Here is a 14,159-nt window from a genome sequence, read left to right on the forward strand (position 1 = left end):
TGGAGAGACCGTCGTTGAGAGACGTATCGAAACCATGGCTGAGGGCAATAAGTCTTGTAAAGGAGGGACCCTTGGAAGGTTCTTGGATACAGGTTGCCGTTGCTAGGCGTGTCAGTGCTGGGAAAACGTTGGATGTTCGCATCTGTGGTCAATGCTTTTCAATATTTTTCATTCTTTCATCTTTCATTTTTCAATCCCATTTTTGCCTGAACCTCCCTTTCGGGTTTTCGATTCGCCGGGGAATAAAGTTCTTTTCATTGCCCCATTTTTGCCTGAATTGCCTTCATAGGTTGTCAATCAGCGGGGTGCTCATTTTTTGCCTAAGCCGCCCTTTCGGGTTTTCAACTTAGCGAGCTTTTCATTTCCATTTTTCATTTTTCTTTTCATTTTCATTTTGTTTTTTCATTCTTGCCATTGACCACGGATCATCCTGGGGAGTAACCTGCTTGTAACATGTATTGAAATAGACATTAACATTCATTCATTCATGCATGTTTCACTGAAATGTACCCTATTGCTCAGGTTTGTTTTCAAAATAGACAGGAAAAGATGTTTCAATTTTCAAAAATGTTTGTTTCAGACATTGACATCATCAAATAGAAAGAAAGTATTTTGTATATAACATTGAAAGTAGAAAGAAAAGTAGAGTTTCAAACAAAAGCACAGGCTCAAATTGATGTAGAAGAGTGAAAATTAGCCGAAGGCATAACTCCACGGATTTACAAAGCTTGGAAAATGGTAATTTTATTGGTTGGTGATACATTGAACACAATGACCGCTACATTTCATAGAAATTTTGAATTCACAAGTACAGAAGCCTCTGATGAAGACGATCATTGACAGTTGCAGATGCCCCAAGGGGTGATGGTGATTTGCCGGATATAGTTACTTGTCTTTTATTGTCAACCTCATTTTTGCATGAACCGCCCTTTCGGGTTTTCGGTTCATCGAGGCGCTCATTCTTGCCTGAGTTGCGTACAACCTCAGCGAGCTCTTTCATATTCATATTCATTTTTTTTTTGTCCCTAACTTTTGCCTGGATCGCCCTTTCGGGTTTTCGATCCACCGGGAAGCGCATTTTTGCCTAGGCCGCCCTTTCGGGTTTTCGACCTACCACGCTGTTCTTTTCTTTTTAGACAAAGTATTTCTTGACTATATCGACATTAACAGGGTTTGGGAGTTCAACACCATCCATGTGTGTAAGAATCAAAGCACCACCAGAGAAAGCTTTCTTGACAACATAAGGACCTTCATAGTTAGGTGTCCACTTGCCCCTTGGGTCGGGTTGCTGACTTATCCTTCTTTTCAATACAAGTTCGCCTTCCTTGAATTCACGAGGTCGGACTTTCTTGTCAAAAGCATTCTTCATTCGCACTTGATACAACTGTCCATGAGCCATAGCATCCATACGTTTCTCTTCAATCAAATTCAATTGGTCATACCGACCTTGACACCATTCAGCCTCAGTTAATTTTGCTTCCATGATCACTCGAAGAGATGGAATCTCCACTTCCAGAGGGAGAACTGCTTCCATGCCATATACCAAAGAGAAAGGAGTTGCCCCGGTTGAACTGCGCACTGTAGTACGGTAACCATGCAAGGCAAAAGGTAGCATTTCATGCCAGTCTTTGTAAGTAGTGACCATCTTCTGAACAATCTTCTTGATGTTCTTGTTAGCGGCCTCAACTGCACCATTCATCTGAGGTCTATAAGGAGAAGAGTTGTGATGTTCAATCTTGAATTCTTCACATAAAGCTTGCATCATGCTATTGTTCAGATTGGAGCCATTGTCAGTGATAATTTTGTTGGGAACACCATATCGACAGATAATGTTATTCTTGATAAAATTCACTACCACTTGCTTGGTGACATTTGCATAGGAGGCAGCCTCAACCCACTTGGTGAAGTAGTCAATTGCCACTAGGATGAAACGATGTCCGTTGGAAGCCTTTGGTTCAATTCTTTCGATCATGTCAATGCCCCACATAGAGAAAGGCCATGGGGAAGAGATAACATTGAGAGCATGTGGAGGCACATGGATCTTGTCAGCATAAATTTGACATTTGTGGCATCTTTTAGCATGTTTGTGGCAATCACGTTCCATAGTTATCCAGTAATAGCCGACTCTTAACAGTTTTCTTGACATGGTGTGGCCCGAAGCATGGGTCCCAAAAGTACCATCATGTACATCATGCATCAATTTCTCAGCTTCTTGTTTGTCAACACATCTCAACAAGACCATGTCATAGTTCCTCTTGTATAGGATTTCTCCGTCCAGAAGGAATTTACTAGCCCATCGTCTCAAAGTCTTTTTATCCCTGTTGGAAGCACCGGGTGGATATTCATGATTCTGCAAGAATTGTTTAATGTTGTAATACCAAGGCTTTTTGTCATTCACACTTCTGTCAGCTTGATCTGGCATATTTTCAATAGTGAACACATGAGCGGGTCTATCAAGACGCTGCACCTTGATCACAGGCACATCATTCCAGTGATTGACACGAAACATGGAAGACAGAGTAGCAAGAGCATCAGCCATCTGATTTTCATCCCGGGGAATGTGGTGCAGCTCAACCTTGGTAAAGTATGTCAACAGACGTCTTGCATAGTCACGGTAAGGGATCAGCTTCTCATGATGAGTCTCCCATTCACCCTTTATCTGATTTATAACAAGTGCAGAATCTCCATAGATGTCAAGGTGCTTAATTCTCAGATCGAGGGCTTCTTCAATGCCCAAGATGCATGCTTCATATTCAGCTACGTTGTTCGTGCATTCAAAAGTTATTCGAGCAGTGAAAGGAATGTGGTGCCCCTGCGGAGTTACAATAATGGCCCCAATTCCTTTACCATAAGCATTAACAGCACCATCAAACACCAATCTCCACTTGCTATTGGGATCTGGCCCTTCATTGATTAGTGGTTCTTCGCAGTCTTTTGCTTTAAGATACATAATCTCTTCATCAGGGAAATCAAACTTAATTGGCTGGTAATCATCAAGAGGTTGACAAGCAAGATGCCCAGCAAGGATACTTCCTTTGATTGCTTTCTGAGCTTTGTACACAATATCATATTCAGACAACAACATTTGCCAACGTACAATCTTTCCAGTAACAGCAGGCTTCTCAAAGATGTACTTGATTGGATCCATTCGGGATATCAGCCAAGTTGTATGATTCACCATATAATGACGCAGGCGTTTGGCAGCCCATGCTAAAGCACAACAAGTCTTTTCAAGCATTGTATACCGAGTCTCACAGTCGGTGAACTTCTTGCTCAGATAGTAGATAGCATGCTCTTTCTTACCAGTCTCGTCTTGTTGACCGAGAACACAACCCACTAAATCATCTAGCACTGACAGGTACATAATCAAAGGTCTTCCTTCCACTGGTGGGACAAGGATAGGTGGCTCCAGCAGGTATTCTTTAATGCTATCAAAAGCTTCCTGGCATTCATCATTCCATACAACAGGTTGATTCTTTCTGAGCAACTTGAAAATTGGTCCACAGGTAGTAGTCATGTGAGATATGAACCTTGAAATGTAATTCAGACGTCCGAGGAAACCTCTGACTTGCTTTTCAGTTTGAGGGGCCGACATTTCTCTGATGGCTCGGACTTTGTCAGGATCAACTTCAATGCCTCTTTGACTGACAATGAAGCCTAGCAACTTTCCAGATCTTACACCGAATGTACACTTGTTAGGATTCAACCGCAGCTTGTACTTTCTTAATCTTTCAAATATCTTTTTCAAATACACAACATGCTGCTCCTCGTCACTTGATTTCACAATCATGTCATCAACATATACTTCAATCTCTTTGTGAATCATATCATGAAACAGAGTGGTCATACCCCTTTGATAGGTTGCACCAGCATTTATCAAGCCAAACAGCATCACTTTATAACAGAACGTTCCCCACGGAGTGATGAAGGACGTCTTTTCTCTATCTTCAGGTGACATTCGTATCTGATTATAACCAGAGAAACCATCCATGAAAGAGAACACTTTGGATTGAGCGGTACTGTCAACAAGCACATCAATATGAGGCAATGGGAAGTTATCTTTTGGATTGGCTTTGTTCAGATCTCTGTAATCAACACACATTCGAACTTTCCCATCTTTCTTTGGCACTGGTACAATGTTGGCAATCCACTCAGGATATTCAGCTGTAATGAGGAAACCTGCGTCAATTTGCTTTTGCACTTCAGCCTTGATTTTAAGAGCCATGTCTGGACGGGACCTTCTCAATTTCTGTTTGACAGGAGGACATTCAGGTCTTGTCGGTATCCGATGTTCCACAATCTTGGGATCTAGACCCGGCATATCCTCATAGGACCATGCCAAGACATCTGGATAATCATGGAGAAGCTGAATAATCTTCCTTTTCACTTCTGGCTCAAATGCAGCACCAATCTTGATCTCTCGCTTGTTTTCTTCAGTACCCAGGTTGATGAGTTCAATTTCTTCCTGGTGAGGCTGAATGACTCTTCTTTCTTGCTCAAGCAGTCGAGTGATCTCATACGGTATCTCTTCATCATCATCCTCATCTTCAGCTTCATATACAGGGAATTCAAAATTTGGAGGAACTATAGGGTCACTGTGTTCAACGGGTTTATTATGGTTCAATCTGCATAATATGATTGGGATGATTTTAGAAAAATGTTTTTTCCATGCAGATTTTTAAAATTAATAAGAAAATAACAAATGTTTTGGTTTTTTCTGGCATTACCATTATTTCCAAGAAAAAGGCACTAAAAAGTAAAAAACAAAGAGTCGTGAGAAAGACGACAACTTTTATTGATAACGGCAATGCCGAAACAAACATGCCCTTACAATGATATCACTTTCGCCTTGGGCAGAGCAAAAGGATTGTTATTTTGAAAACAAAGAAAAACATGAGCAACAAGACACATTACATGGAAGCATGCATGACTAAAGGAACATCAATGGCCTCCCAATATCTCACAGTGCCTCCTGGTACAACAAATGTAGGCACATGGCTACTTCCAGCAGTATCTTCAGCAATAGCATTGATAAACCCGGCACTGTAGAAAGCTCCTGTTGAAACGCCGGAAGTTGGGGAGAATCCAAGGCCCTCTTTACGTTTGTTTTCCAAAATCTGAATCACTTTGCCCCAGCCAGCAGCTTGCCCTTCTTGAACAGCCTTCTGGGCGTCTTTCAATGAAGCCATGCTAGCACTAGCTCTTCGGGGTTCTACACCTTCAACAGTCAAGCCTTGAAATGACGTCCCTTCAGCGGATCCTGCTTCAACACAAGAGAAAGATGACACTTGGCTAACCAGATACGCTTCTTCACCATGTACAGTGACAATCTTACCGTTCCTCATAAACTTGAGCTTTTGATGCAGAGTAGAAGTTACTGCTCCAGCGTCATGAATCCACGGTCTTTCGAGGAGACAACTGTAAGAAGCGTTGATGTCCATGACTTGAAAATTAATTTGAAATGTCTCAGGACCAATGGTGATTGACAAGTCTACTTCCCCAAGAACATCTTTGCGAGATCCGTCGAAAGCCTTAACCAAATAGCTACTTCCCCTTAAGGAGATTCCATGATGACTCAACTGCCTTAGTGTAGATTCAGGCATTACATTCAAGGATGATCCAGTGTCCACCAACACATTGGATATCATGTCAGACTTGCAGTGCACTGAGATATGCAGAGCCAGGTTGTGGTGTTTCCCTGCTTCGGGGAGTTCATCGCCACCAAACCCCAAGTTATTGCAAGCAGTAATGTTACCCACTATTCCATCAAACTGATCCACATAGACTTCATGATCAACATAGGCCTGTTCTAGCACCTTCATTAACACTTTCCTGTGCGCTTCTGAGCTCAGGAGCAAAGACAGGATGGATATTTTTGACGGAGTTTGCAGCAGTTGGTCAACAATTTTATAGTCACTCTTTTTAATAAGCCTTAGAATCTCGTCCAGATTAGACTCTTCAATGGGATGGCCCGAGGGGCTGGCATTCTCTTCCTCAAGGTTAGCCATGTTTCTTCTCTTGTACAATCTTGTCTGATGAACTCTATCTGGTTGGTGAATCTTGCGAGCACGAGCCACCTTTCAGACTGCGGCAGAAGAACCAGGAGACAATGAGCACGGGAAGCCATTTGTGACCGATCAATGATGCATATGATGCATGATATGCAAATGCGAAAAGACTCTTTTTTGTCAGAGGACTTTGTCAAAGTGGTTGTGAACATCACGGAGAAACACGGTTTTATTTGAAAATCTTGAGCAAAACTAAAAGTTTAGTTGAGATGGTATCACTTGGTGTTCACATCCGTAATGTTCAAAAGATGACTTGTCTAAGTCCTCCGATAAATGCATGGAAAAAGTTTATGCATGTATGCATGTATGCATGATTATGTTCAAGTTCGGAGAAAACATGGTGGGTTAAAGTTCAAAGTCGAGGAGTCATGGGCGGACACGGTGTCCGGTGAAACTAGGGCTTTAGGAAATAGTAACCGGGTTCTAAAAAGGTTCCCAAGCTGCAACCTCTCCGACGTATATCACGGTGTCACGAGACAACACTCGCTCCATGATTATCCGCGGAAGGTCTAACTTGAGTGTAGTATCGCGTGACAACTAAAACTCGAGACAACACTCGGTTTAGCCTCCGCACTACGTCCTAGAAAATGGCCATGGATGAGTTTGGTTATCTACGGTTCATAGCGTCATAGAACAATTGGAAGTAAAGTGCCTAAACGCGACAACACGCGCAGACAACATCACCCCCAAAATGCCTTAGCTATGTGGGATTGATCGCATAATCCAAAACACGAGGCAACCCCCGGAATGAATTGTCGATTATATCCCTCCTAAATCCTAAGTTCACTCAGCCCGGGTGCAGGACTTTTGATATTCTCACCCCACACACGTTTGCAAGAAATTAAACATTTATTCACATAGGAAAGCAAGTAAAAGAAATAAGTAAAAAAGAGCGCAAGCGTAGAAATAAAGACTAGGCGTAACTCTCGGTTTTCCCCAGTGAAGTCGCCAGCTGTTTTATCTTGGTTTTCGGGTGTCAAACATTGATTACATTTGAACCTTTCTAACCGGTGATATCTCATTTTTTCTTGGGAAGGGAAAAAGTAAGCAAAACCCTTGAGAATCGAGGTCCGGGAGTTGTTTTCGCTACGGGAAGGTGTTAGGCACCCATAACGACTATAGTATCTTATAGGAACCGTCTTTAACTTCTACGCGCGCGCTTTATTTTTAAATGCTATTTGAAAGTGATATTTACACCTAAAAGTTTACTAAGTCAAGAATTGGAGGGAGAAGAAAGTGTTTGAATTTTTATTTTATTTGAATTGAAGGAATTTTGTTCCTTGCCTACGTACCCGTTTAAGGGATCAAATCCACCATAATTCTCTTCCAAAAAATGTTTTTGTTTTTGTTGGTTGATTTTAAGTTTGAAAATTGGAATTTGAAGAATGAGAGAGAGAGGCCTCAAGGGCATGAGATTGTAAAAATGTGAGGTTGAATTAGTCATTTGCAAAAGAAAGTCTAAGTATGATTAAAGTTCTTTAAGGTTTTTATTTAAGAAAATGAAAAGGAAAATTCAATGGGATTTTGATCCCAAGGTTTATTAAGAAAACATGTTTGAGCGAAGTTGTTCATAGTTTTTGGAAAATGATTTTTCTAAGTGTAAATCCTAAGCATTCATCTAAACATACAATCCTAAACATACATCTAAACATGCATATTCTAGCCATATACCTAAGGTGATGTGTGTGCATGTGTCGGTGTTTGTGTCGGTGTACATCATTAGAGTCCATTGTCCTTATTACATCATTGGCCTAGATACATGCTATGGTCTTGCAAGAATTTAAAAGCATAAAGAAAATTACAAAATTCCTAGGTCTTTACATTCTAAGTATTGGCATGAATTTTAAATGGCAAGGGAAATAAAGCTAAAAACACAAGATGGAAATAAAGGGGTTAGTGAACAAAAATGCATGAAATGATGGGAATGTGGCATAAAAGAAATGGTAAAGATGCCAGCAAAAATAGCTAGAAATATGTAAAAATCACATAGACTTTTTAGGCATTTTGAAACGGTAGTAAGCATAGAAACATTGAAAATACAAGAGGCAAATTCACATAGAAATATAGGACAATAAAATTGTATCAAGCGCGTATTTGAAGTATTTTTGAAGAGTGAAAATTAACACACAAAAGATCAAGAAGCATTAAACACATAAAGTTTCATATATACCTAAAGTCCGTTAGAACACTAAAAAAACAAGAGAGGAAAAAATGGAAATCGCGTGCAAGAAACAACACATACATTTTGAAAGGAATTTTAACAAGCACATACATTCCAAAAGTTGAGCCTCAAGTACCAAAATTAATCAAGAAAAGGTTCACAAAAAACTTAGAAGTTTTAACAAAATTTGCACAAGAATTAAACCACATTGAATTACCAAAACACAAAATATTTCTCACACAATTTTATCAAGATTAATATGCCCCTGGGGCTAAAACGACTAAAAATGACTCAGATGCAATTTTTTAAAATGGATTTTTAACAGGGATTTAAAGCAAGAATTTATACAAGCAACTTAAAAGACTCAGAGGCAAATTTAAGAGTTTAAACAGAGTTTTGACACATGAAAAGACTAAAATGCCCCTAGGGGCAAAACTGACTCAAAATGACTTCAAACGCAATTTTTGAAATGGATTTTGACATAGAATTGAAATGAAGACCTATTCAAACTATTTGAAAGGACTCAAACAAATTTTTAAAAGACTGAAAGAAATTTCAACATAGGAAATGACTAAAATGCCCTTTTTCATGAATTTTGCAAATAACATTGAAATAAAATGCAGAGAAAGATGTAATTGATCAGAGACAGTTCAAATGGCTTGTAATGCAAGAAAAGAAGAATTGAGTTAGTATTTTTAGGTCCAAAATTAGGGTATAACAGCTGCCCCTATTAAATTCGGGGTTCAAACCTTGGCCACCACAAAAAAAAAAAAAAAGTATTGGTGAAAATCTACTATTAAATTTGAAGATATGTATTCACCTAAAGTGAATTCAAGCACATTATCATACTTGATTAAGTCTACTACCACATGAAAGGCTAAATTTATATATTAAGTATTTGCTACAATATACGACTTGTTTGATATTTTTATATAAAACTTCCTGAAGGATTTAATTTTATGGAGGCATACAATTCAGATTCTTGAATAAATAACTTAATCAAATAAAAATATTGAAACATGTTGTATAATAGTCTTAGTGAATATTTTATAAAAGAGTGGTATAAAAATGATAGTGTTTGTTCTTTTAAAAATATATTTGAGAACTCCGGAAGAGTTTTTGAAATATGTAGCTATGATATATATTTATTTGAGATTACAAGTTTAGTGTTTAAAAAATAGAGCTTCTGTGAATCATGAAGCTTAATGTACCTTGCTAATTATTCATGTTATGATGTATTATTTGTTACTTTGTTATATTAGATATGCAGGTTATTTGTGTGATGCTCATAAAAAAAAGTCAAAAATGTGTTTGGTTGAGGTGCATGATTGAACACATATAAGAAACTTGCAGTTTGTTGATGACATCTTGTCATTACGTAATTTTAGATGTATTTTAGCACAAAAAAGGAGTTCACAAGGAGACTTATGCAGCAAAAGAACAGAAAAACTGAAGAAAAAGCAAAGAATGAAAACGTGTCACGATTTGGATGAAATGTGACACGATTTGAGAAGCTTCAGAATGGTTGATTCGACATTTGAAAATGTGGCACGATTGGTAAAACGTGCCACGATTTGGAGAAACCCTAATTTGTTTTCTTGCTCTACAAGGTGAAAATGTGTCACGATTTACTTAAAACGTGACACGATTTGGGCGATATTCTGTGCCTATTTATGCTGAAGTTTATTCGAAAAACAATGGTGACGAATTCTAGAGAGCAAAGTGCGATTTTGCAACTACAAGGAAGACCAGGAGGACGATTTCTTCATCTTCCAACCACTTTGTGTATGTTTTATTACCTCTAATGATTATGTTATTTGTAAACACTATTATGAGTAGCTAAATTCATTAGAGGTTAGGTCTGAGATGATTCGTTGTAACCCTAATTGAGATATTATGTTGTGAAACTCTATTTATTGTGAATGATATTCTAGTCTTTATTCAATTCAATTGTTCTTAATGCTTTTTATATCCTGATCAAATATAAATATGATTTAGTGAGAATGATTGACTACTGACCATAGCTTTCTACTTAGACCTATTGAATTGTTCTAATAAACATGGTTAGTCTAGGAATGGATAATCGTTTATTAGTGATATTAGGTTAACGTGCTTTAAACCTTCAAAGATTATTAGACCACCTAAGGGACTAGGGGCTGTAGTTTAAGAAGAGGGTCCTAACTCAATGGATTGATTAGGACTATTTTGTTAACTATCGTGGGATTAGAAGATCATTCATACGAATAGGTGCAACATAACAATTAGGGGAACATCGATGATTCGAAAGACCTAAACTCATCTCTCTCTTATTCTTAAAATCCAATTTTATTTTCAGCAATTACTTTTATGCAATCAAACCAATCTACTGCCTATTGGCAAATCAAAATAACCTTTATCCATCCTAAAATACAACGTAGTTGAATTATTGAGATTAAAAACAGTCCTCGTGGGATCGATATTTTTACTACTCGATAGTATTTGGTGCACTTTCCAAACGTCTATCAAGTTTTTGGCGCCGTTGCCGGGGACTGTTGATTTATTTCAACAAGGCAATTACGTTATAATTTAGGATTTCTGCAATTTAATTTTCTGTTTTTAATTTTTATTTTTCTGTTTCAGTATTCATTTGATTACTCTTTATCGTGCAGCGCTACTAAGGTATTTTGCTGTTTATGCGAGGTAAACAGAGCTCTGACGACTTAGAGTACGATCCGGAAATTGAAAGAACTGCTAGAGCACTTCGGAAAGCTATCCGGTCGCAAAGGTTAGCTCAATCCGTTCCACCGGGTGTTCAAGAACAAATACCGGAGCCACTCTCAACTGAATCTGAAACATCTGCTTCTCCTAAATCTACTATCATGGGAGAACCTGTACCACCGAGACCTAAGCTAGGAGACTACGGGTTAGCAACTCATCGCGGTCAACTGACCCATACTTTTCAACCTGCTAACCCCGTTGCTTTCGACATCAAGACAACTGTCCTCAACGGTTTGAGGGACAAGCAATTCGATGGCACTGAAGCCATGAGCCCACATGAACACTTAAGCCGCTTTGCTGAAACATGTGAGTTTTGTGTACAACCAGCCACTGTGACCGATGCACAGAAGAAACTAAGGCTGTTTCCTTTCACCTTGACGGGAAGAGCGAAGGATTGGTTGTTAACAATACCCAATGGGACTGTTCAAACTTGGGAGGAGCTAGAGCTTAAGTTCCTCGAGAAATATTTCCCTATGTCTAAGTATTGGGAAAAGAAGATGGAGATCTCTAACTTCAAGCAAGGGGAGAATGAGTCACTATATGATGCTTGGGAGCGATTCAATTTGCTTTTTAAAAGATGTCCAAACCACGAGTTCACCGAGAAATAATACCTCCAAATCTTCACTGAGGGGGTCACGCCAAACATGAGAATGTTCTTAGATGCTTCCGCGGGAGGTAGTCTCAAAAGCAAAACTGATCATGAAGTCCAAGCTCTAATTGAAAACATGGCTGGCAATGAGTATCGGGACCAAGCAAAGAAGAAAGAAAGAGGAGTGTTTGGGGTGAGTGAACAAACAACAATTCTAGCTAACCAAGCAGCCATGAACAAGCAAATAGAGGCTCTAACTAAGGAGTTTCAAGGGTTCACTTTGGCTCATAAGCAACAACAAGTGGCTGCAATCAAGTGTGACTTATGTGGTGAAGAACATCCAAATGGTGAATGTGTTCCCGAAGGATCTAGTGAGGAAGCAAACTACATGGGGGGCTACCAAAGACAAAATCAGTACTATAATTCAGGTATCAACAAGCATCCCAACTTGAGCTACTCAAATAACAATGCTTTGAACTCTCAATTGCTTGCTCCTCCACAACAACAAAGAAAGCCTTCAGCTCTTGAGGAAACTATGATAAACTTTATGAAGATGACTCAAGGCAACTTTGAGGAGATGAAGAAGAGTCAAGAGGCCGAGAGAAAGAACAATGAAGCCTCCAGGAAGATGCTTGAAACTCAACTTGGGCAATTAGCTAAACAATTGGCTGAACAAAACAAAGGCGGGTTGTCAGGTAATACTAAAGAGAACCCTAAGAATGAGTCTTGCAATGCTATTGAATTGAGGAGAAAAAAGGTTTTGACACCTTTAGTTCCAAAAGCTCCAAAGAAAGTGGTGGAGGTGGAAAAAGATGGCGAAGTTGAAAAAGAAAGTGAAAATGGTGTAGTTGAAAAGGAGAATGATCAAGGAGTAGTTGAAAATGAAAAGAAGAAAAAAATAGAGGGAGATAAAAGTGAGAAATTGATAGATGAAGACTCAATCTTGAGGAAGTCAAAGAGTCAAATCTTGAAAGATGGAGACAAGCCACAAATTATTCCATCATATGTGAAGCTTCCTTACCCTCATCTAGAGAAGAAGAAAAAGAAGGAGGAAGGACAATTCAAGAAGTTCATGCAACTTATCTCACAACTTCAGGTGAATATTCCTTTCAGTGAAGCTCTTGATCAAATGCCTTTGTATGCCAAATTCATGAAAGATTTGCTAACGGGAAGAAGAAAGCCTAAAAATGATGAAAACATTTCTCTTTCCGAGAATTGTAGCGCCATTCTTCAAAAGAAGTTACCACCTAAGCTGAAGGATCCTGGTGCTTTTACTATTCCATGTTCTATTGGACCGGTAAACGTCGGAAGAGCTTTATGTGATTTAGGGGCGAGTATCAACTTGATGCCCCTTTCAATGATGAAGAAGCTTGGATGTGGTGAGCCAAAACCAACACGAATGACCATTACTTTTGCTGATCGGTCAATCTCTTATCCTTTTGGTGTGCTTGAAGATGTGTTAGTGAAGGTGAATGATCTTGTATTTCCAGCAGACTTTGTGATCTTAGACATGGCTGAAGATGAAGATATGCCACTCATCTTAGGAAGACCTTTCCTTGCAACTGGTCGTGCTTTGATTGATGTTGAGATGGGAGAGCTAATGCTGAGGTTCCATAATGAGCAAGTGGTGTTCAATATCTTTGAAGCAATGAAGCACCGAGAGGAAAACCCTAAGTGTTACCGAGTTGATGTTGTTGAAGAAATAGTAGAAGACAACTCGCGTGAACCTCAACCACCACAACCTCTTGAAAGAGCAATTGTAAATTCTATAGAGAGTTGTGAGCCTGATGAAGATCTTGAGGTGAGTGATTGTGTCAAGCAACTTGAGGCAAGCAAGCAAGAGTTAGGCCCGGTAAAAATTGAAAAGTTAATTGGTAAAGACTACACTGTGGCATCTACTTTGAGTAGAGAAGGAGAGAAAAACCCAGAATTAAAAGAACTACCTTCTCACTTGAAGTATGTTTTTCTCACTAAAGATGCCTCTAAGCCAGCAATCATCAGCAACACTTTGACACCTTTAGAAGAAGAAAAATTGATGAGGGTGTTGAGGGATAATCAAGGAGCTTTGGGGTGGAATATTTCTGATTTGAAGGGTATTAGTCCAGCTTATTGCATGCACAAAATACACATGGAGGCTGAATACAAACCCTTTGTTCAACCTCAAAGAAGGCTCAACCCAACAATGAAGGAAGTGGTGAAGAAAGAGGTGCTAAAGTTACTGGAAGCAGATATGATTTACCCTATCTCTGATAGCTCATGGGTAAGTCTGGTCCACGTGGTACCAAAGAAAGGTGGAATGACGGTGGTGGCTAATGAAAAAAATGAATTAATACCCACCCGTACCGTTACTGGTTGGAGAATGTGTATAGACTACCGGAGGTTGAACACCGCAACAAGGAAGGATCATTTCCCGTTACCCTTCATGGACCAAATGATTGAGAGGTTGGCTGGCCAAGCCTTTTATTGCTTTTTGGATGGGTATTCGGGGTACAACCAGATTGCGGTAGCTCCAGAAGATCAAGAGAAGACAACCTTCACTTGTCCATTTGGTATATTTGCTTATAGGAGGATGCCCTTTGGGCTG

At 39.3% G+C, this 14,159-nt stretch overlaps 1 pseudogene; it reads left to right on the forward strand.

Moving 5' to 3' along the window:
- Positions 1-7,946: 7,946 nt before the first annotated feature.
- LOC146927279 (uncharacterized) lies at positions 7,947-13,825 on the forward strand (annotated as a pseudogene).
- The last annotated feature ends 334 nt before the right edge of the window (positions 13,826-14,159 follow it).

This window comes from Medicago sativa, chromosome 4 (genome assembly GCF_051527215.1).
Source record: "Medicago sativa cultivar Bolivia chromosome 4, Bolivia_mono, whole genome shotgun sequence".
Lineage (NCBI taxonomy): Eukaryota > Viridiplantae > Streptophyta > Magnoliopsida > Fabales > Fabaceae > Medicago > Medicago sativa.